Below are 21,935 nucleotides of genomic sequence, written 5' to 3'. Positions count from 1 at the left end.
ATTCAGAACAGATCTTAAATTAGAAACAAGTTTCAAAAAGGCGACATTAGAGGAATGACTCAGTCTCTCTCTCTCTCTCTCTCTCTCTCTCTCTCTCTCTCTCTCTCTCTCTCTCTGAAATTCTGATGATTTTAGCAGCGACAAAAGAAAAACACTGCAACACAAATGCATGCAGTAGCAAGCTCTCAAACTGACATTTTCCCGGAAGAGTAACATCGTACGAAATGAAATGAGGGTCTTTTGCATTAAAACAAAAATAAAACTCGAACAGTTCGCCGTTTACGCCAGGAAACAGAAAGAAACCGTAATCGGATTTGTTATGAACAGGGCAATAAATCTGTCGTGAAATTTATATGAGCCTCAGTAAAAATTCCCTTTCAACAGCGCAGTCTGTTGGGTAGGAATAAAAGAAATCTGGTTCCCCTAATACACCAATGTGAACATGGTTTGCAACACACACATACACACACATATCTATACAATATATACACACACATATAAATATATATATATATATATATATATATATATATATATATATATATATATATATATATACATATATATATATATATATATATATATATATATATATATATATATATATATATATATATATATATATATATATACAATATTGTATATGCGTGTGTGCATGTATGTATGTGTAAATATCTACATACATATACAGTATATATGTTTATATATATATGAGTATGTGTGTGTGTTTGTATGTATGTATGTAGTATGTATGTCAATACATAAGAAAAACACTGTAACGATCACAAGGTTTTTCCACCCGCAGAATTCTACCAAATCGTGGAAAGCGATTACTTTTGCATCGGCGTATTCTGACGCTCTACATTTCCATTAAGAATGCCGGACACGAAACATTTTGGAACATTCATTCGAATTCAGAGAACGAAGCGGCGTCGTGCCGCACGACATAATTCAGTACATTTACCAGAACACCTGAATAAAGCGACCAAGGTATTCATACCCCCACCGACTGACAGTCGGAAGAGCAGCAACATGCTGTGTACGTGTGATGATGGCTTCCGCGTCAAGGGGCGGAAGTTGATGCACGGGGGAGGCGGGGGGAGCTCGTGAATGCCTTTTCCTTTTAAGTGAGAGAGAGAGAGAGAGAGAGAGAGAGAGAGAGACTGGGGGTTAAATAACGTCCTGATTGTATAAAGAGAGAGAGAGAGAGAGAGAGTTATTTGGCGTCTTGACTGAAGAAAGAGGAAAAAAATTGGAGGCTACCTGGCGTCCTAACTGTGGAGAGAGAGAGAGAGAGAGAGAGAGAGAGAGAGAGAGAGAGAGAGAGAGAGAGAGAGAGAACGGACTATTTACTGAAAACATCAGACGGGCTGAAATAGCGGTCGGCAATAAAGCTACACGTTCAGGAGAATCTATCTCCTCTATTTTGATATTGTGTAATATCAAGACGGCCTCGGTACTATATAGAGCTTAAGACACGTTAAAACTCAATACGTAATTATAGTAATTCATTTCTAGGCTGTGAATTCTGTAATGTGCCGTTTTGATAGCTAAAGAAACAAGTAAAAAATGATCCGAAGTTTCTTCGGTGCAATCGAGTTTTCTGTACAGCCGCTACAACGTATAATCACGACCACAGAAAATATATCTATCTTTCGGTGGTCTCGTATAATACTGTAGGAGCCGCGGCCCATGAACTTTAACCACGGCCTGGTGGTGGCCTAGCCCATATCGTTGCCAGAAGCACGATTATGGCTAACTTTAACCTTAAATAGAATAAAAACTACTGAGGCTAGAGCTGCAATTTGGTATGTTTGATGATTGGAGGGTGGATGATCAACATACCAGTTTGCAGCCGTCTAACCTCAGTAGTTTTTAAGATCTGAGGGCGGACAGAAAAAGTGAGGACAGAAAAAAGTGTGGACAGAAAAGTGCGGAGAGAAAAAAGTGTGGACAGAAAAGGTGCAGACAGAATAAAGCGCGGATGGACAGACAAAGCCATCTCAATAGTTTTCTTTTACAGAAAACTAAAAAGGCGTGTTTCTCGCTAACGCTTACGTAATTTTACCATTATATCCTGGTACTGAATACTGGTATCTTATTAGCAAAGAAGTTTGGGTCACGTAGGAACATATTAGCAGCCAGCTTGTGATGGTTAGAAAGCTGTTCACGAGTTATTTTAAGTATTCTATCAAAACACTCCTGAGTAAGAAAATGTCAGAGCACGGAGAAATAAACTAACAAATCAGATCACACTAAGGCACAAGTTAATCGAAAAGACGAGTGGAAGGTTTCGAAAATGCGAATGTACAGTATTCGTTAACCATCGTGCCATTCCTCTCTCAATATATACTGATCTAGCAAACGTCATCATTACATTCCAATTCTCAAGCGTCCAGCATCTAGCACCTATCGAAGTGAGGATGAGAAATTATCTGAAATCAAGATCCTAAATGGAGTCGTATTTCCCATGACGGCGTATATATATATATGGGGGCCATGTGATCAACTATTATTTCTGCTAATCCAGTCCTGAATCGTAACGTGGAGTGGGAGTTGCCTTACTTCAACGCCACTAAAGTCAGATTTAAGGTTTTCAGTGGAAATCGCTCTAAATATATTAGGGGACTGAGAAGTTATCAGTCCTTGGCGAACTGGCTGTGGTGTTTACGTAGCTGTGGTGAAATGATCAATAGATTCTACACACAGAAACTATATACATACATAAGTATGTGTATGTGTGTATATATATATGTATATATATATATATATATATATATATATATATATATATATATATATACACACACATACATACAAACATACATACATGCACACACATTATATATATACTGTATGTGTGTATATATATGTATATATATATATACATACATACATATAGATTTTGGCACAGTGACAGGTGCACAGGTGTCTTAAAACCTTTTTCTCTCGAGGATAAATGCTGTGTGAGTGAGAATTCGGCCTCATGATAATATGATGTATTCAACATAGTATTTCCAGACACGTATGGTATATATACATATATACATATACATATATACAGTATATATATATATATATATATATATATATATATATATATATATATATATATATATATATATATATATATATATATACATCAATGAATTTTTGTATCACATCACCGTGATTTATACACATGCATTAAGCTACAAATGTCGTTTAATGTCCAATTCACTCTGCCTCGAAATATTATGTGTACATATATATATATATATATATATATATATATATATATATATATATATATATATATATATATATATATATATATATATACCGAAGGGGAATTCTAATTAATGAGTGGTTCGTCGTCTCACGGGCTTGAAACGCCGAACACGAGAACTAAAGACACTGAGCGACGCGTGCTTTACCAAATCAGCCCTCGTCAATCATAATTACCCTTCGGCATATAAATATATATATATATATATATATATATATATATATATATATATATATATATATATATATATATACATGTGTGTGTATATATATATATATATATATATATATATATATGTATATACATACATACACACACATATATATATACATATATTACTTCCGAGGTAGGGCGAATTGGATATTAAACGACATTCGTAGCTTAATGTTTATATATATATATATATATATATATATATATATATATATATATATATGTATATATACATATATATATATATAGTATATATTAATTTATATATATACATATACATACATACATACACACACACACACACACACACACATATATATATATATATATATATATATATATATATATATATATATATATATATATATATATATATATACATATCCGTACGCGTCTGCAAATACCACCTTGAATTCATATCATCATCATCATGATGAGGCAGGAGTCTCACCCACACAGCAATTATCCTCGCAAGAAAAAGGAGGCTTTAGGCCCTGTGCACCTGTCACTCTGCCAAATACTTCGTTACAGCATCTTCTTCTAGCGACCGCCATTTTCCCACAAGGCTTCAGTTTCAACGGACATAATAAATGAAACAAGCACGTGATAAAGACGCGGGGGAACATGAACAACTCTATCTCACTGAATATCAAAACTCTTTTGCAAAGAGATTCTGATTAGTTTCTATTATCGTAAAAGGGGTTTGAAAAAGTTGTTGTTCAATTTGCATTTGGGAAAGAAGCAATCATTCATCTGTAGTGTTTTGGCAATGGCTGCTTTGCTTGCACATTTCTTTCGGTTTTGTTTTTAATGATAATACTTGTTTGTTTGCAGCCTCGACTAATTAAATGTGCAAATCTTAACGTGAACTGATGAAGACTTTCTCGTTATCTCACGTCTTCAGCAGAGTCGTAGTAAATTTTGCTGCCTTTATTTTTACATTCAAATTGAAAACTGAATAAAGAGGGTACAGTGTGCAGAAAAATATAGAGTAAAATGTAGGCTATGATCTTTCAACTCACAAACTGACAAGACACGAAAGGAACCAAGTTGCCTCTCTGCCAACTGCATAAACGAGGCAGAGAAGGAGGAGGAAGAGGAGGAGAAAAGAGGAGAAAGAGGAAGAAGAAGAAGAAGAAGAAGCAGACAAGGTGAGGAGATTGATATCTGAAGTTGCTCCCCCTTAAAAAACAGGGCGCGACTTTTGTCTCTCGAGTCTGAACATCCTATACGTACCGACTTTGATGCCAAAGGCGACATATTTGTATTCAATAATCCGCCAGTATTTGGAGATTGTGTTTGATACGCCGCCGCGGTCTTTTGAGACAGTGAGACACCACCATCGCTCTGGAGCTATGTTTGCGAATCATGAATATGAAATTCATCCTCTCTGTTCGGGATGATGCTGGAGGATTACAGTTCGAGAGAGAGAGAGAGAGAGAGAGAGAGAGAGAGAGAGAGAGAGAGAGAGAGAGAGAGAGAGAGAGAGAGAGAGAGAGAGTAAAAGCGCTGGATGAAGGCGATAATCGTTCCAAGGTTTTACACTAAGGCTTATATCTCCCTGGTTGGACTTCAAATGGAAATGATTTCACATGCGGTGGTACACTCCCACACCATTCTGTAATTCAGAGACAGTGGCCGACTCCATATCTCTTTGGAAAGGATTTCACTGTTAACTGGAAGTATTGCAAAATAATTCTACTCAACGTTTAAAAGTTGTAAGTGACCGTTAAGTCCATTTCGAGATTCCATGAAAATTAAATTTACGCTGTACTCTTCATTATTTAATGGTTATTATATTTCAAACTGCAACATATAATTTTTTTACCGAAATTATCAATGCCAGTACTTGTAACATTTTGCTTCTATTCCTTATATATTCTTTAAAATATAAATCTGATCAATTAAAAGGCAAGTATAGGGTAATAAAAATAGCTGCGCCCAGTTTACTGTCGTGCTTGATACCGCGTTACAATACGTATAGAGTGAAAATTATAATCTTTTCGAGATCTTTTTTGTAATAAAATTCACGCATGAGCCATTTACTGGCTCCGTTACATTACCCAAATATTTCTGATTAACCTTCCTTCACTTGCACAAATCAATCATTTTCCACCTGGCTTGCATTTACCTTTCTTTCCACTCGTTAGACTTTACTTCTTTTACTCTTCTGCTTAACTCATCCCACCATTCATATATACGATTAATGTGCAGCCGTAATAATAGTGAATTAATATACTTAACAACTTTATTATGGACTATTCAAATGACATGACGCAGACAGAGCATCATGGAACACCTCATTTGTACTAGCATAGGCATAAGTGTAATTAAGCCTTTACGGATGAAAACTCAATTTTTGAAGTATTATCAGACTGAGGCTTATTGCTTCAGAAGTGCTGTTTTCATCATCTATGCTAATACAATAGATTAAAAAATCAGTGTCCCATTACTGGATTTAATATTCTCTCTTAATGACTCTAACATCACCGACAGTAATAATTTGACTAACTTAGTGAACAGTATGGCACACGGTCTTTGGTAAACAAATCATACCACTCAGAAGATTTAAAGCAGGAATGATGGGACTCAGAAGATTTAAAGCAGGAATGATAGGACTCAGGAGATTTAAAGCAGGAATGATGGGACTCAGAAGATTTAAAGCAGGAATGATGGGACTCAGAAGGTTTCAAGCAGGAATGATGGGACTCAAAGATTTAAAGCAGGAATAATGGGACTCAGAAGATTTAAAGCAGGAATGATGGGACTCAGAAGATTTATGGAAGAATGATGGGATTCAGAAGATTTACAGCAGGAATGATGGGACTCAGAAGATTTAAAGCAGGAATGATGGGAGTCAAAAGATTTAAAGCAGGAATAATGGGACTCAGATTATTTAAAGCAAGAATATGGGACTCAGAAGATGTATAGCAGGAACGATGGGAATGTTTTCCACGGGTAAGTCAATTAACCTTTTATACATGTTTTAATCAGGGTATTAGTCTCTACGGAGGTGATTCTCTGAAGGCAAGCGATCAGGTAAAATAAAAAAAAGGGAACATTCACAATGAGGCTTCTCTTCTCTTGAAGGGCAAATGAAGAACTCGGGTGTTTTCAGAGATACTGAACAGATCAGACGGTGCATGGTCGCATTTATGTTTTACAAAGGATTACTATAAACTTAATTAAAACATGGCAATGAAGGTGATCGCGTCAATCAGTGAATTCTTGACATTCGGGCCAATAATTCGTTCTCGGTGGTCAAGTTTCAAGTCCAAATCAATAAAAATGGAAAGATCGTCTATCTGTGAATCCACAACGCGGATATTTTTAAGATAATAAAAGCCAAATAAGCCTATGTTATATGACATGTCGAGTAAGGATTTGACTATATCACTTTTTATAGGTAGTCTGTTTATCAACCATTCCTATAACCCGCTTCTCTCTGCAGACTGATTTCCCATCGGAGCCCCTCTTGGGTTTGTAGTCTGTTGACTCTGTCCAAAAGGGTTTTCAGCTGAAGGTTTACATAAAGAAAGAATCAGAAAGTTATAATGTCTTCCTTGAAAAAAGTAATAAAAAATAAGGTTCGGCAATTCTTTGCTGTTTTTAGTTTTGTGTACAAACTTCCTTCGAGAATATGGGGAGAAGAAGTCGCATTTTCATTTCAAATAGCGTAAGAAAAATATACCCCGCTCGCTACCTCGTACAATACCTTATCTCTAAGTGGTGAGTAACGACTAACGACCAAGACTTCTAGTGGTACTGTACATTCAAGCGTTATTCTCCCCCGAACGATATTTGCAAACTGCAAGGAGAACAGTATTCATCTACTTTAAAAGGGTTGTCTTGGAAACAGGCAAGCGGAACAAGAACACCTCAGTTCAATAATTTACTTCAATATTTATTTCACAGATTTTCTAAGCTGGAATAATATACAGTTGTCGACATCGTAATTTTCATTTTTAATTAAATGTTGATGCTTGGGTTACCCATTAATAAAATGCTCTATTATTTTAAAACTATATCATTTTTTAGTTTTCTGTAAAAGGAAACTATTGTGCCGGCTTTGTCTGTCCGTCCGCACTTTTTTCTGTTCGCACTTTTTCTGTCCGCCCTCAGATCTTAGAAACTACTGAGGTTAGAGGGCTGCAAATTGGTATGTTGATCATCAACCCTCCAATCATCAAACATACCAAATTGCAGCCCTCTAGCCTCAGTAGTTTTTATTTTATTTAAGGTTAAAGTTAGCCATAATCGTGCTTCTGGCAACGACACAGGATATGCCACCACCGGGCCGTGGCTAAAGGTTCATGGGTCGCGGCTCATACAGCATTATACCGAGACCACCGAAAGATAGATCTATTTTCGGTGGCCTTGATTATACGCTGTAGCAGCTGTACAGAAAACTCGATTGCGCCGAAGAAACTTCGGCGCACTTTTTACCTGTTTTCAATTGAGACAAATTCTCAGATAACATGATATTATACACTGAAATGAATCACGACGTCATTCTAGTAAATGGAGGTTTAACACAAGAAAATAGATTTGGCTGTGGTGCACACACGAAGTTCATTTTAGATTATAACACTCTATATCAATATTATTTAAAATTGCTGCTTTCTAATGGCAGCAGAGAAATCACAAAGACTTACAATTCATCTCCATAAAGGTACCATTCTGAACCTCTACCGTATGTCATATCATACGAGAAACGTAATAGGATACATCACTGACATACATATAAATACAAATATATATATATATATATATATATATATATATATATATATATATATATATATATATATTTACAGAAAAGTAAATATATGTGAATATATACATGCATATATATATATATAATTTATCTATATATATTTATATATATATATTATTTGTTTCTAGATGTGTGTGTGTGTGTGTGTGTGTGTATATATATATATATATATATATATATATATATATATATATATATATATATATATATATATATATATATATATATATATATATTCTTATGCTGTGGTTTTCATAATGCAGTAATCTCCCCGTGTGTATTTGTGTATTGTTGTGTACTGTATGATTTTGTGTTCAGATGTGCATATGCCATAAAAGAGTTAGCGTAAGGTTGCAGTGATTAAACGCTGTGTGGTGTGAGAGAGGACATTTGCGTGGTATGTAGAGAGAGAAAGGACAGGGAGCCGTTGTTCGTTGTGTAGGGGCACAATTTGTTTAGTCAGTATCCAAAACCTGCTGGAGTAATGCATTCCTATCACCTTCTCGGATGACTCCATTAGTGTACAAGACGTTAGGGGACTCGATCAAAACACTGTTGGGTGGAAAATCCTACCACGTAGATAGACGCCCATACAGAGGAGTCCACACTCTGAGACCAAAGCTGAAGGGGAATGCGTTTCCCTCTCTCTCTCTCTCTCTCTCTCTCTCTCTCTCTTGTTTTAACGTAATTGATACTTTGGTAGACGATGGTCGCTCATATCCTTTAACTGTTTACTTCCTTAGTAAATGTGTCTGAGTTATCTGAACAGTGTATTTTATTAAGTGTGTGTGTAACGGCGCCTGATTAAAAACGCGAAGCAATTTGGTACCAAGGTATTGTAACATAATTATTGGTTTTTAGTGCACTAAAAATATGTACAGTGATGGTACGTGAAGATATTTTTCTTCCTTTTTCAATATTTTTTCGTGTTATATGTTTTATGCTTTGTCTTTTGAAGAATTTTCTTTCATACATATATGTGGTGTGTTTGCTATTGCCTTAAATTTTTGCTTTACATTTTTTGATATTTAATCTTTTGCAGAGTATATTTCTGTGTCTTTTGTATCCACATTTTATATGATTGATTTATTTGCCTTATTTTGTTTAACACTTGGGAACTGAAATTTTGTTACTTAACAATTTAAATTCTTCTTGAATAATTTTTTTGATTAATTAATAAATTAATTTCTGATTTAATTTTGACTGATGATTAATTCAGACTTGGTCCAATTTTGTTTTGTTTTCAAGTAATAATAAATTTCCCTGAGACTGTTAATGTCATGTATAATCTTTGAATTTAGAAATAAATTTTTGTATTTGAAATATTATATCAGAGTTTCATTCATTGACCCACCAGTAATTTTGATTTGAATTAGAGATAGAGTGGTAAGTGAGATGTTTTCCTTCAAGTAATTGAAGTGAGCTCGAACCAGGAAAATGAAATAAATAGAAATACCTGAACTTCTATAATGTTAATAGAGTGACGCCCTTAGATTTTACCTCACACCTGTTTAACGAACGTAATCTGCTTTCTTTCATGATTGATAAGTTTTATAAGGGATCACTGCTGCCTTTAGAGAAATCAGTCGTTTTGTATGTGTGATGAGGGTTCAGGTGTCTGGCTGTTGTGAGGTAACTATAACTGCTGAATAAATGGTAAGTTTGGTAATCAAATATCAAGCACTTAGATACCAGGTTTGATTTGAAGAACAGACACTGGACATTTTCCCCCATATATAAATGGTGCCCAGGACCCTGGGAAAACAGATCACAAATATCACTCTGGTGTATACTGGTGGTGTTAGGGACATATTTTATTAGGAGAGTGACCATATAGTTGTTTAATTTTATGAGGAGAGTGACCATATAATTGTTTTTTGCATTTTATTGTGTTGAATTGCTGTCATATTGAATTGTTAATTGAGTAATTGAAAAAATGGCTCTATTCGACGTTCAGGAGTTTTTAGCAAACCCCTCCATCCAAGAGTTATCTGAAATCACTGACTAAAGGACAGTGGAGTGAGATAGCAGTAGCATAAGATGGTCAGGTGTCTGCCAACATGATAAAGGCACAAATAAAATTCATTGCAATCCAAGCATTGATGGACTCTGGTAAAATAGATGACGAATTAGGAGAAGCACAAGAATTGTTGAACGCAGCTGAGGCAGAACTTATAGATAAACATAGGCAAAAGAAAGAGAAAAGTGATGCAGAAGCAGAGCTTAGACGTCTAGAAGCACAAGCAAATTTGATTAAGCTGAAGATGCAGGCTGAAAGAGAGAGAATGCAGGCTGAAAGAGAGAAAATGCAGGCAGAAAGAGAAAGAGAAGACAGAGAAAAACGAGAAAGAAAAGAAAGAGAAGAAGAGAAAGCTGCTGAAGAATTAAGAAAAATAGCAGAAGAAGAAAGAGAAATAGCTAGACACAAGAGAGAGATGGAAAGGTTGAAAGCTACAGCTGAATTGCCCATAACACCATCTAATCCTACTCAAGGTGATTCAGACCCTGTATTTGATGTAGTAAGAGTGCAGAAGTTAATTCCAAAGTTTACAGAAGAAGCTCCAGATGAGTTTTTTGATCACGTTGAAAAAGTGGCTGCCAGAATGGGATGGCCAGAGGATAAATGGTCAGTCTTGTTACACAGTGTTCTCATTAGTAAAGGAAGAAGTGTCTATTTAGCCTTATCAGCTGAGCAGTGTAAAGAGTACAAGGTACTTAAACACAATGTGCTGAATATTATAATGAAAGATTCAGATCTTTGAGAAAGGATGACCAGATAACTTTCTTGGATTATGCCTACAAAGTGAGAAGATGCTTTAAACGATGGTTGGAGGCTGCTAAAGTTAAAACATTTGAAGATCTTGAAGAATTATTTGTTCTTGAACAATATCTTAGGGGAATTCCTGAACACATAAGAGCCTATTTGAGAGAGAGAGAGGTGAATAAACTTGACAAAGCTGCTACACTTAGCGAAGACTTCAATATTATCAGCAGCAGAAGGAACTATAATGTCAAGTACTAGAATCAACGCACAGGCTTTAGGTCTCATCCAAATCTCAGGAGCAGATTTAATGGGAATCCTACAAGTGGCAATACCAAGTCAATGCAGGGTAATATCCCTCAGCAAGCTAATGTAAAATCCTCATATAATAATGTTGCAAGGCAATTACAGAAGCCTAATGTTGTCTGCTACAAGTGTGGGAGAGTGGGACACTTATGTCGGGAGTGTCATCAGACACATTGGCAGTCCAAACCAGTTGGTAAAGTAGTAAGAAGTGACCAGGTGAAACAGACTACAAAGAACAATGTGGGGAGGAGTCAAGCTCCAGTGAAGACTGAGACTAAACAAGCTGAATGTTTAGCTACCAGTGGAAATGTAACTTCAAACAGTGAGTGGCTGAGCAGTGTGGAGGCTTTTAAGCCATATATCTACGAGGGTATGCTGAATACTCCAGGAGGAAGTGTGCAGGTACCAGTCAAGATGTTACATGATATAGGGAGCAACCATAGTGTGGTAGTCCGTGGTGCTCACCCACAGTTGGAGGAGAATCTTACAGGAGATTCTGTTATTTTGAAGGGAATAGGAGGAGAAGAGGTAACTCCTATATGCCGCTTACACCTGTCATGTGAATTAGTGACAGGAGATGTTGATTTTGCTGTAAAGGACTCACTGGCTGTTGAAAGTGTACATGTTCTGTTAGGGAATGAAGTTGGTAGTGTGCCATTTGTTCCTTGTCCTATAGTGACAGATAAACCATTGAGGATTAGTCCCACGGTAGATTTGGAGAAGAATAACCCCCACCTGTTTCCTAGCTGTGTGACTACTAGGAGTATGAAGAGTACTATGCCTGTAATTGAAGAGACTGAGGATTTACCCACTCAAGAAGGATCTTTGAGCTTGGAAGAGTTGTTCCAGGGAAATGATGTTTCCCCTAATGTTGACCAAGAAGAGGTTTCCCAAGAAGAAGCTGTCGTCCCTGAAGAGACTCTGAGTAGTCAAGATGTTCCTGAAGGTAAAAGTGAAACTACAGTAGCTGAGTTAGCAGATACTGAGAGCTCAACCCTTGAAGTTGGTCAGGTGACCAGAGAAAAGCTAATGGACCTGCAGAAGAAGGATGTATCCTTAGCTGAGTTGTTTTTCAGAGTTGTTGATCAAGAAGAGATGCAACAAATTCCTACCTGTTATTATCTGAAGGAAGGTTTGCTGATGAGGAAGCATAGACCTGCAGATATACCAGGAGATGCTGAATGGGGCGAATATCATCAAATTTTGATCTCATGTCCATTGAGGAAGCAAGTAGTAGGAGTAGCTCATGAGTCTGGACATATGGGAATCAGGAAGACTGTGGAGAAGACCATGAAATATTTTTTCTGGCCTGGACTTCACAAAGATGTTAGCAAGTTCTGTCGGGAATGTCATACCTGCCAGATAGCTGGAAAGTCAAATGAAACTATTCAGAAAGCCCCCCTACAACCTATAGAAGTTAGAGGAGAACCCTTTAGCAAGGTGATTATAGATATGGTTGGACCACTGCCGAAGACGAAGAAGGGTCATGAGTATCTGTTAACTTTGATGTGTCCTGTGACAAGATATCCTGAGGCAATCCCTGTTAGAAACATATCTGCTAAGATAGTTGCTGAAAGACTAGTGGAGTTTTTCTCAAAGTTTGGGATACCTGAAATTGTACAAAGTGATAGAGGAACCAATTTTACTTCCAAACTGTTTCAGGATGTGATGAACTTGTTAGGAGTGAAACAACAGTTGTCCACTGCATATCACCCAGAGACTCAAGGAGCCTTGGAAAGGTTTCACCAGACACTGAAAAGTATGCTGACTAAGTATTGTTCTGAGTCAGGCAGAGACTGGGATGTTGGTGTACAATTGATGTTATTTGAAATTAGGAATGCTTATCAAGAAAGCATGGGTTGTTCGCCTAACGAGATGATTTTTGGTAGAGAAGTGAGAGGACCGTTGAAAATTCTTGGAAGAAAATCAAGTGGAAATCCAAGGAGAGTATGTAAAGAACTTGAGGAAAAGATTGGAAGAGATTAGAAAATTCTCTTTAGAAAATCTGAAACTGAGTTAAGAGAAAATGAAAAGGAGATATGATAAGAAGACTAAGTTAAGAAGTTTTAGTGTTGGTCAACAAGTGTTAGTGTTTTTACCTGTCAAGAGATTTCCCCTTTCCAACAAGTTTCAAGGTCCTTACAAGATAATTGAGAGATTAAGTGACAGAACTTATGTAATTGAAACACCAGAAAGACGAAAACGAAAAAGGAAGATACATGTAAACCTCTTAAAACCTTACTTCTCAGAAACCAAAACAGAAACTGTGTCAATAACCCAGACAACTTCAACTACAGAAGACGACGATGAATATGAATTGGGAGCTGAAAGCAAGATGAATAATTCTTCAATTTTGGAAAATTTGGAGGATAAACTGAAACATCTGAGTGCTGAGCAAGGTGATGAGTTGTGTGAAGTGATTAGAAGCTTCACAGAACTGTTTGCAGATGTACCTAGGTGTACTGATCTGATCAAGCATGAGATCAAGATCCAAGAAGATGGCAGACCATTCAAGCAGAGAGCTTATCGCCTATCACCTTATCATCGAGATGTTTTGAAGAAAGAAGTTGAATATTTGTTACAGCATGGATTAGCAGAACCCAGTTCAAGTCACTACAGTTCTCCATGTGTGTTAGTGAAGAAACCGGATGGCTCATTTAGGATGTGTACTGATTATAGGAAACTGAATTCCATCAGTGTGGCTGACAATTACCCCTTGCCTCTTATAGATCAGTTACTTGATAACGTTGGGCAAGCCAAGTTTGTCTCCAAGACAGACTTGTTGAAGGGATACTATCAAATTCCCTTAGATGAGAATGCTAAGTTGCTGTCAGCTTTTATTACTCCTTTTGGACTGTATCAGTATACTGTTCTGCCATTTGGTCTGATGAATGCACCTGCAACGTTTCAACGAGTGATGGATCAACTGCTAGGGTCCATAGAAGGAGTAGGTGTATATCTGGATGACATAGTCATTTACTCTACAACATGGGAAGAACATCTGAAGATCCTGAGGAAAGTTTTCAAGAAACTAAGGGAAGCAGGACTAACAGTCAACCTAGAGAAGAGTGAGTTCGGGAGGGCAACTGGGCAGTATCTTGGGTTTGAAGTTAGGAAAGGCCTTCTCGCTCCAGTAGATGCTAATGTAGAGGGTATCCGTAAGGCTACCCCACCTACTACTAGAAAACAGCTACAGAGATTTTTGGGCATGGCAGGATTCTATCGACGTTTCTGCCCGAATTTCTCAGCTGTAGTAGCCCCCTTAACAGACTTAACTAGTCCCAAAACTAAGTTTGTTTGGACTACAGAATGTCAAGAATCCTTTGAGAAGGTAAAAGCCATTTTAACCTCAAGACCAGTACTTCGGGTTCCAGACTTCAATAAGAAATTTGTGATATAAGTTGATGCCTCTGACTGTGGAATTGGAGCTGTACTACTTCAAGAAGATGAAAGTGAACTTTTGCATCCCGTATGTTTCATGTCTTCAAAACTGAAAAAGCATCAGAAAGTGTATTCCACGATAGAAAAAGAAACTCTAGCCTTAATCACAGCATTGAAAAAGTTTGAAGTGTATGTGAACAGACCTAGGAATGAAGAAATTTTAGTGTTGTCTGATCACAATCCGCTCACGTTTTTACAGCGGATCAAGAATCACAACCACAGACTCACTCGGTGGTCTTTGTGCTTGCAACCGTATAACATTAAAGTACAGCATATTTCAGGTAAGAACAACGTGGTTGCTGATTACTTATCCCATTGTGAATCATTGGATTCAACCCCGGGATAACCAATCTTCTGGGGAGAGGAGTCTTATGCTGTGGTTTTCATAATGCAGTAATCTCCCCGTGTGTATTTGTGTATTGTTGTGTACTGTATGATTTTGTGTTCAGATGCGCATATGCCGTAAAAGAGTTAGAGTAAGGTTGCAGTGATTAAACACTGTGTGGTGTGAGAGAGGACGTTTGCGTGGTATGTAGGGAGAGAAAAGACAGAGAGCCGTTGTTCGTTGTGTAGGGGCACAATTTGTTTAGTCAGTATCCAAAACTTGCTGGAGTAATGCATTCCTATCACCTTCTCGGATGACTCCATTACTGTACAAGACGTTAGGGGACTCGATCAAAACACTGTTGGGTGGAAAATCCTACCACGTAGATAGACGCCCATACAGAGGAGTCCACACTCTGAGACCAAAGCTGAAGGGGAATGCATTTCCCTCTCTCTCCCTCTCTCTCTCTCTCTCTCTCTCTCTCTCTCTCTCTCTCTCTCTCTCTCTCTCTCTCTCTCGCTCTTGTTTTAACGTAATTGATATTTTGGTAGACGATGGTCGCTCATATCCTTTAACTGTTTAATTCCTTAGTAAATGTGTCTGAGTTATCTGAACAGTGTATTTTATTAAGCGTGTGTGTAACGGCGCCTGATTAAAAACACGAAGCAATTTGGTACCAAGGTATTGTAACATAATTATTGGTTTTTAGTGCACTAAAAATATGTACAGTGATGGTACGTGAAGATATTTTTCTTCCTCTTTCAATATTTTTTCGTGTTATATGTTTTATGCTTTGTCTTTTGAAGAATTTTCTTTCATACATATATGTGGTGTGTTTGCTATTGCCTTAAATTTTTGCTTTACATTTTTTGATATTTAATCTTTTGCAGAGTATATTTCTGTGTCTTTTGTATCCACATTTTATATGATTGATTTATCTGCCTTATTTTTTTAACACTTGGGAATTGAAATTTTGTTACTTAACAATTTAAATTCTTCTTGAATAATTTTTTTGATTAATTAATAAATTAATTTCTGATTTAATTTTGACTGATGATTAATTCAGATTTAGTCCAATTTTGTTTTGTTTTCAAGTAATAATATATTTCCCTGAGACTGTTAATGTCATGTATAATCTTTGAATTTAGAAATAAATTTTTGTATTTGAAATATTATATCAGAGTTTCATTCATTGACCCACCAGTAATTTTGATTTGAATTAGAGATAGAGTGGTAAGTGAGATGTTTTCCTTCAAGTAATTGAAGTGAGCTCGAACCAGGGAAATGAAATGAATAGAAATACTTGAACTTCTATAATGTTAATGGAGTGACACCCTTAGATTTTACCTCACACCTGTTTAACGAACGAAATCTGCTTTCTTTCATGATTGATAAGTTTTATAAGGGATCACTGCTGCCTTTAGAGAAATCAGTCGTTTTGTATGTGTGATGAGGGTTCAGGTGTCTGGCTGTTGTGAGGTAACTATAATTGCTGAATAAATGGTAAGTTTGGTAATCAAATATCAAGCACTTAAATACCAGGTTTGATTTGAAGAACAGACACTGGACACTTCGTCACAATATATATATATATATATATATATATATATATATATATATATATATATATATATATATATATATATATATATACACACATCTACAAACATATAATATACATATAAATACTATAAATACAAATATATATATGCATGTATATATACACATATATTTACTTTTCTGTAAAACGGCTTACAGATACAGAACACATCTTATATTGAAACGTATAATTATAATTTTGATAAGACTTTCAGAAACTTTAAGACAAAAAACCGATCTCTCTCTCTCTCTCTCTCTCTCTCTCTCTCTCTCTCTCTCTCTCTCTCTCTACTGTGCACTTTGATGAAAAAAAAAAAATGGTTGCTTATTCCTAGCATTATTACCGCTAACATTTCCTTTCCAGCAACTAACGTACATATCCCAGCTCACTGAAGTGACTTTGTAATCCCAAGTACATCATCCCACCTCGTGTAATTATATTTTTTGCATATTTGCGTAATATCTGACCTACTGAGAGGAGGAATGCCTTTGCGCTAGACCTGTTTGATATGTTGGTCGTATAATTCATCCCATTCATGAAAGAATGGCAGTATGTTTGAATATTTTAGATAGAACAAATAATTATGAAAATTAAGGCGAAATGAAATTTACGTCAAGAAGATTAATGTGGTGTGAGTTGCAAAACACACACACACATATATATATATATATATAACATAACATATATATATATATATATATATATATATATATATATGTGTGTATATATACATATATATAATAATTTCTTGGGTCAAGTCATCACTTTACTTTTACAATTTCTCGTCCACGTGGTTCGAGTGACAGATATCAATTTTCTTATTCTTATTATTAAACATCCATTCGATTGTGTATACTAATCTTAGTGAAAACCACAGAGTTCACCGCCGGAATGTTTTTGTAATGAATATTTTTTTTTTCTTAAAATAATGATCAGATCACTTCAAATATTTGCTCAAATTTCCTTTTTCTAAACAATTACTGATAAGCCATTCCTGTGGAGCATTCCACATAACCATATGTTAATTTGGTGTCAGCTAAAATACCACATTACTGTAATATACAAAGGTATCGTTGGTACTGCATGATGATTTGGACGAACCAGTGATCTTGCAATGAAAGTTGAAATGATTTCTAAATAAAGTACTGGAATGTGTAGCAGCGTTAGACACATTCACGACATACAATAGACAACATCTATAATTTAAAAGGACATTAACTTACCAATGACTGGGACAAAAAAGGACGTTGTTCATGAAAAATCTGAAAAGAAAAAGAAAACTGAAAATGATGTGCCTTTTGAGATCTAAGATATTTCTTTACCTTTACGGACATGAAGTTAATAATAAAACCTTACGCCATAATGACTAAAATAGGTCTGGACAGCTGAAAGCCGATGAATAGCATGTCTGTAATGAGCTACAGTAACATTAAGGTTACTTATTTCTATACACAGTATGACACACAAATGGAACGTATGACTCAAATCATACGTAGTAACCACCGAATCAAATATGCACTGGTTCACAAAGTCAGAAAATATCTGTATATTCTATTCTATAATGTCAGACAAAATCACCATCGCTGTCTTCTCTTGCAATTATTTTCCCTCTTACCAAACCAACATCAAAATGTCATTTTATAACATATCTGTATCTCGCTACATCTCACTGAAAACATTACAAGAAACTAGAATTAACAAGAGAATAACTTCGAGAATTCATACACAGTATTCATACCCGATACATCTAAGCAAATCAAATGCTATGATCTAAAGCTCCTTCCTCTATCGAAGACCAAACCTTCTCCAACTACACCCAAGCCGACTGACGAAGGGAAAAGGTTGTGGCAAGCCCCGCGGCCATGGAAATTTAGTGATGCTGTTTTCTCACGAGATTTAAAGGGGCCTGCCCTGAAAGAAAAAGAAACTTCCCTTTTTTTTCAATAAAGACGCCGAGCGGCCGAGAACAAAAGGGTGGTGGTGGTAGTAGTAGGCATTTTCTTTGCTTGTTTGTTAGTTTGTGACAAACCGTAAGAAAAGATACAGTTCCTCTTAATATTATACATTCCCTTTCATAGTTCTTTGGGTATTGTTTTTTTTTTTCGAGGAGCTGCTAGCATTAGTGTTTGTATGACTGTATTATACATTAATTTCCAAGTGTATTTTCATTACAAAATATCTATTTTGAGACTCACATATTTTATATATATATATATATATATATATATATATATATATATATATATATATATATATATATATATATATATATATATATATATATATATATGACTATATTACACATTAAATTCCAAATGTATTTTCATTACAAAATATCATTCTAAGACTCACATATAATATATACATGTATATATATGTATGTATGTATACATTTACGTGTGTGTGTCTGTGTGTATGTGAGCGCGCTTTCATATCAAAGTATGTATGCGTTCGTGTTTGCATCGACACTCACAATAACAAATACATATATTTTATGGTTTGTTTATATATATGTGTGTATATCTATATATACTGTACATATACATACATACATACATATAAAATAATATTATTTTATTTTTATGTAACACTTACACCACTCTTTACATTAGCAGACGTAAAATCTCGTATAAACTTCACTGCACTGGTCAGGTAGAGCAAATCTCGGAAAAATATAAGAAGTTTTTATAACAATTTCTGTAATATGAGGCTTCCATGAAACGAGAAGAAATACAAGCTATTATATATAAATTAAACGCCTGTACACCTGGTCAATGACTAAAGGTTACATTATTCTTTTCTTTCCGTTCATGGGAAGTTGCCAGTAGGTATAATCTAATTTTATTTTAGAGTGCAGAGGATTAATTATTAATTAGGTTAAACTCTACATAATGAAAAAATCACATCTCACCGTAGGAAAAACTAAACATAACACTTTGAATTGAAATGAATATAGAATTTAGGGCAAAGGCCAAACACTGGGACCTATGAGGTCACTCAGAGCTGAAACGGAAATTGACAGTAAGGTTGTAAAGGTGCAACAGGAGGAAAACCTCAAAGCAGTTGCACTATGAATCAATTGTTAGGAGAGGGTGGAAAGTAAGATGGAAGGAAGAGAATATAAAAGGAGGTACAGTAAAAGGAACGAAAGGGGTTGCAGCTTGGGGCCGAAGGCACGCTGCAAAGAACCTTAGGTAAACCATGTTAGTCTTCTTCTCCATTTCAGTTTCGTAATAATCACTATTCTAATCAATCTTGCGGTTCACTTTGCTCTCTAATTACTTGATCGATTGGATCAGCTGTGAAATTGCACATGTACACCACAAATTTGCATTAAAAAGCCATCAATTGCAACCTCTCACTTCCTCACATCTGACAGCATGATGTCACATTTTTTTGTATTTTTAAAACTCATTTTTTTTTGCACTGACTCTCTTAACATTATTTGCAATTCTCCGTAATTTATTTTTACGCTGGCAGTCTCAATTGTTTTCTCTCACATGCCACCTGATAAGAAATAAAACTGCTTCTTCGGGTAGCAGCAGAACTGTACGATTCATATATATCACAGACATTGAGACATTCATAAAATATTTACCATGTTTTCTGACTGTTCCATCTAGTATTAAGCGACCAGGCTTAGGAATAATCCTCTTAGGGGAAGCTGATATCACTTTTGAAAGGCTGAAATTTCGAATTTCAGACGTAGCGCAGTTATTACGGAATTTCATAAATGTCCAATAGTATATTGGTGGGATACCTGTCAATGAGTTGAATCACATTATAATTTCGGCGAAGGACTGTATTCAAATAAAATAGAAATATTTCAAGGGATCACGCTTGTTGAAGGAACAGTCATACATTACAAGAGAACTAAAATCGGGATAATATAAACCTAAGACAAATAATATGTCTTGCCCTATTTTCTATTTTCCACTGGCATTATTTTCTTATTATACCTTTTATTCGTAGGATTCATATTTTCCATCTTTCCATCTGATGTGAACATCCAGGGAAAAACCTGATATTGATATCCCTGGGAGTAAAGTACATCTCAATGCTTCGGGAGAAAGTACATCTCAATTCTTCGGGAGAAAGTACATCTCAGTTCTTTGGGAGAAAGTACATCTCAATTCTTCGGGAAAAAGTACATCTCATTTCTTCGGGAGAAAGTACATCTCAATTCTTCGGGAGAAAGTACATCTCAATTCTTCGGGAGAAAGTACATCTCAATTCTTCGGGAAAAAGTACATCTCATTTCTTCGGGAGAAAGTACATCTCAGTTCTTCGGGAGAAAGTACATCTCAATTCTTCGGGAGAAAGTACATCTCAATTCCTCGGGTTCAATGCTTGCTTTTCCCTCTAAGATAAGCTTTAGCTGTCATTACAAACTACATCTCATGACGTTTTGGGAAAAAACTTATGATAATAATTATTATTAATAATGCTATGGCTGAGGCCAAATGATATATCCCTACAATCTCCACCACTTGGTCTCTATGACGTTTGGAACAGCTGTGCCGTTTGATTGCAGTTAAAAATAGGGCTCTCGTTGAATTTCATTATGATGTAACTTCCATGAAAATTCCTTTGATACGCTTAAATATTAAACTACATACACATAAGCAAACACACACACACAAACATATATATATATATATATATATTATATATATACTGTATACATATATACAGCATGTATGCATGTATGTACAAATGTATGTATGTATATATATATACATATATATATATATATATATATATATATATATATATATATATATATATATATATATATATATATATATATATATATATATATATATATATATATATAAGTAAGTGTGTGTTTGTGAGTTTATCCGTATCATTACATGCGTGCATATCCTTTACTTCTGAAAACCATATATGTAAACAACATCATGTATTTTGCGTTGGGTCTTCCAAAGTAATAAATGATCATCACCATTCAACCACAGGCGATATATCACCAACACACCCAGGAAATATTTTACTGAGCGCCTGTGATGACCCAGCACTTATTGCACGCAAGTCCCTAATCGATTCTCTTCAATACAGGTAATGAACTTAACCTGATCGTTCAATATTAGAAAAAAAATTACAGAGAAGATAACAATTAAAAATAGGTAACGTGGTCCAAAGAACACCCTTCTACAATTCATAAAAATAAAAAAATAAAAAATTACACCCCCTATTAAGGCATATTTCTATTGATTCTACTCG

General features: G+C 35.5%; 1 protein-coding gene across 14 annotated transcripts in view; it reads right to left on the bottom strand.

Annotated features, from left to right (window-relative positions):
- Positions 1–21,935, bottom strand: part of LOC136837726 (octopamine receptor beta-2R-like) — a 355,532-nt gene that overhangs the window by 147,072 nt on the left and 186,525 nt on the right. For 11 of the 14 annotated variants that reach the window (XM_067102635.1, XM_067102631.1, XM_067102626.1 and 8 more), the window contains one exon: positions 17,915–17,953. The exons of the other annotated variants lie outside the window; for them this stretch is intronic. The gene's annotated coding sequence lies outside the window, so the exon portion shown is untranslated. The remainder of the gene's footprint in view (positions 1–17,914; positions 17,954–21,935) is intronic. 14 annotated transcript variants of the gene reach the window in all.

The sequence above is a fragment of the Macrobrachium rosenbergii genome, chromosome 59 (genome assembly GCF_040412425.1).
Source record: "Macrobrachium rosenbergii isolate ZJJX-2024 chromosome 59, ASM4041242v1, whole genome shotgun sequence".
NCBI classification, from domain to species: Eukaryota; Metazoa; Arthropoda; class Malacostraca; order Decapoda; family Palaemonidae; genus Macrobrachium; species Macrobrachium rosenbergii.
The sequence above is the reverse complement of the archived record's forward strand: the minus strand, read 5'-3'. Positions and strand labels throughout refer to the sequence as shown.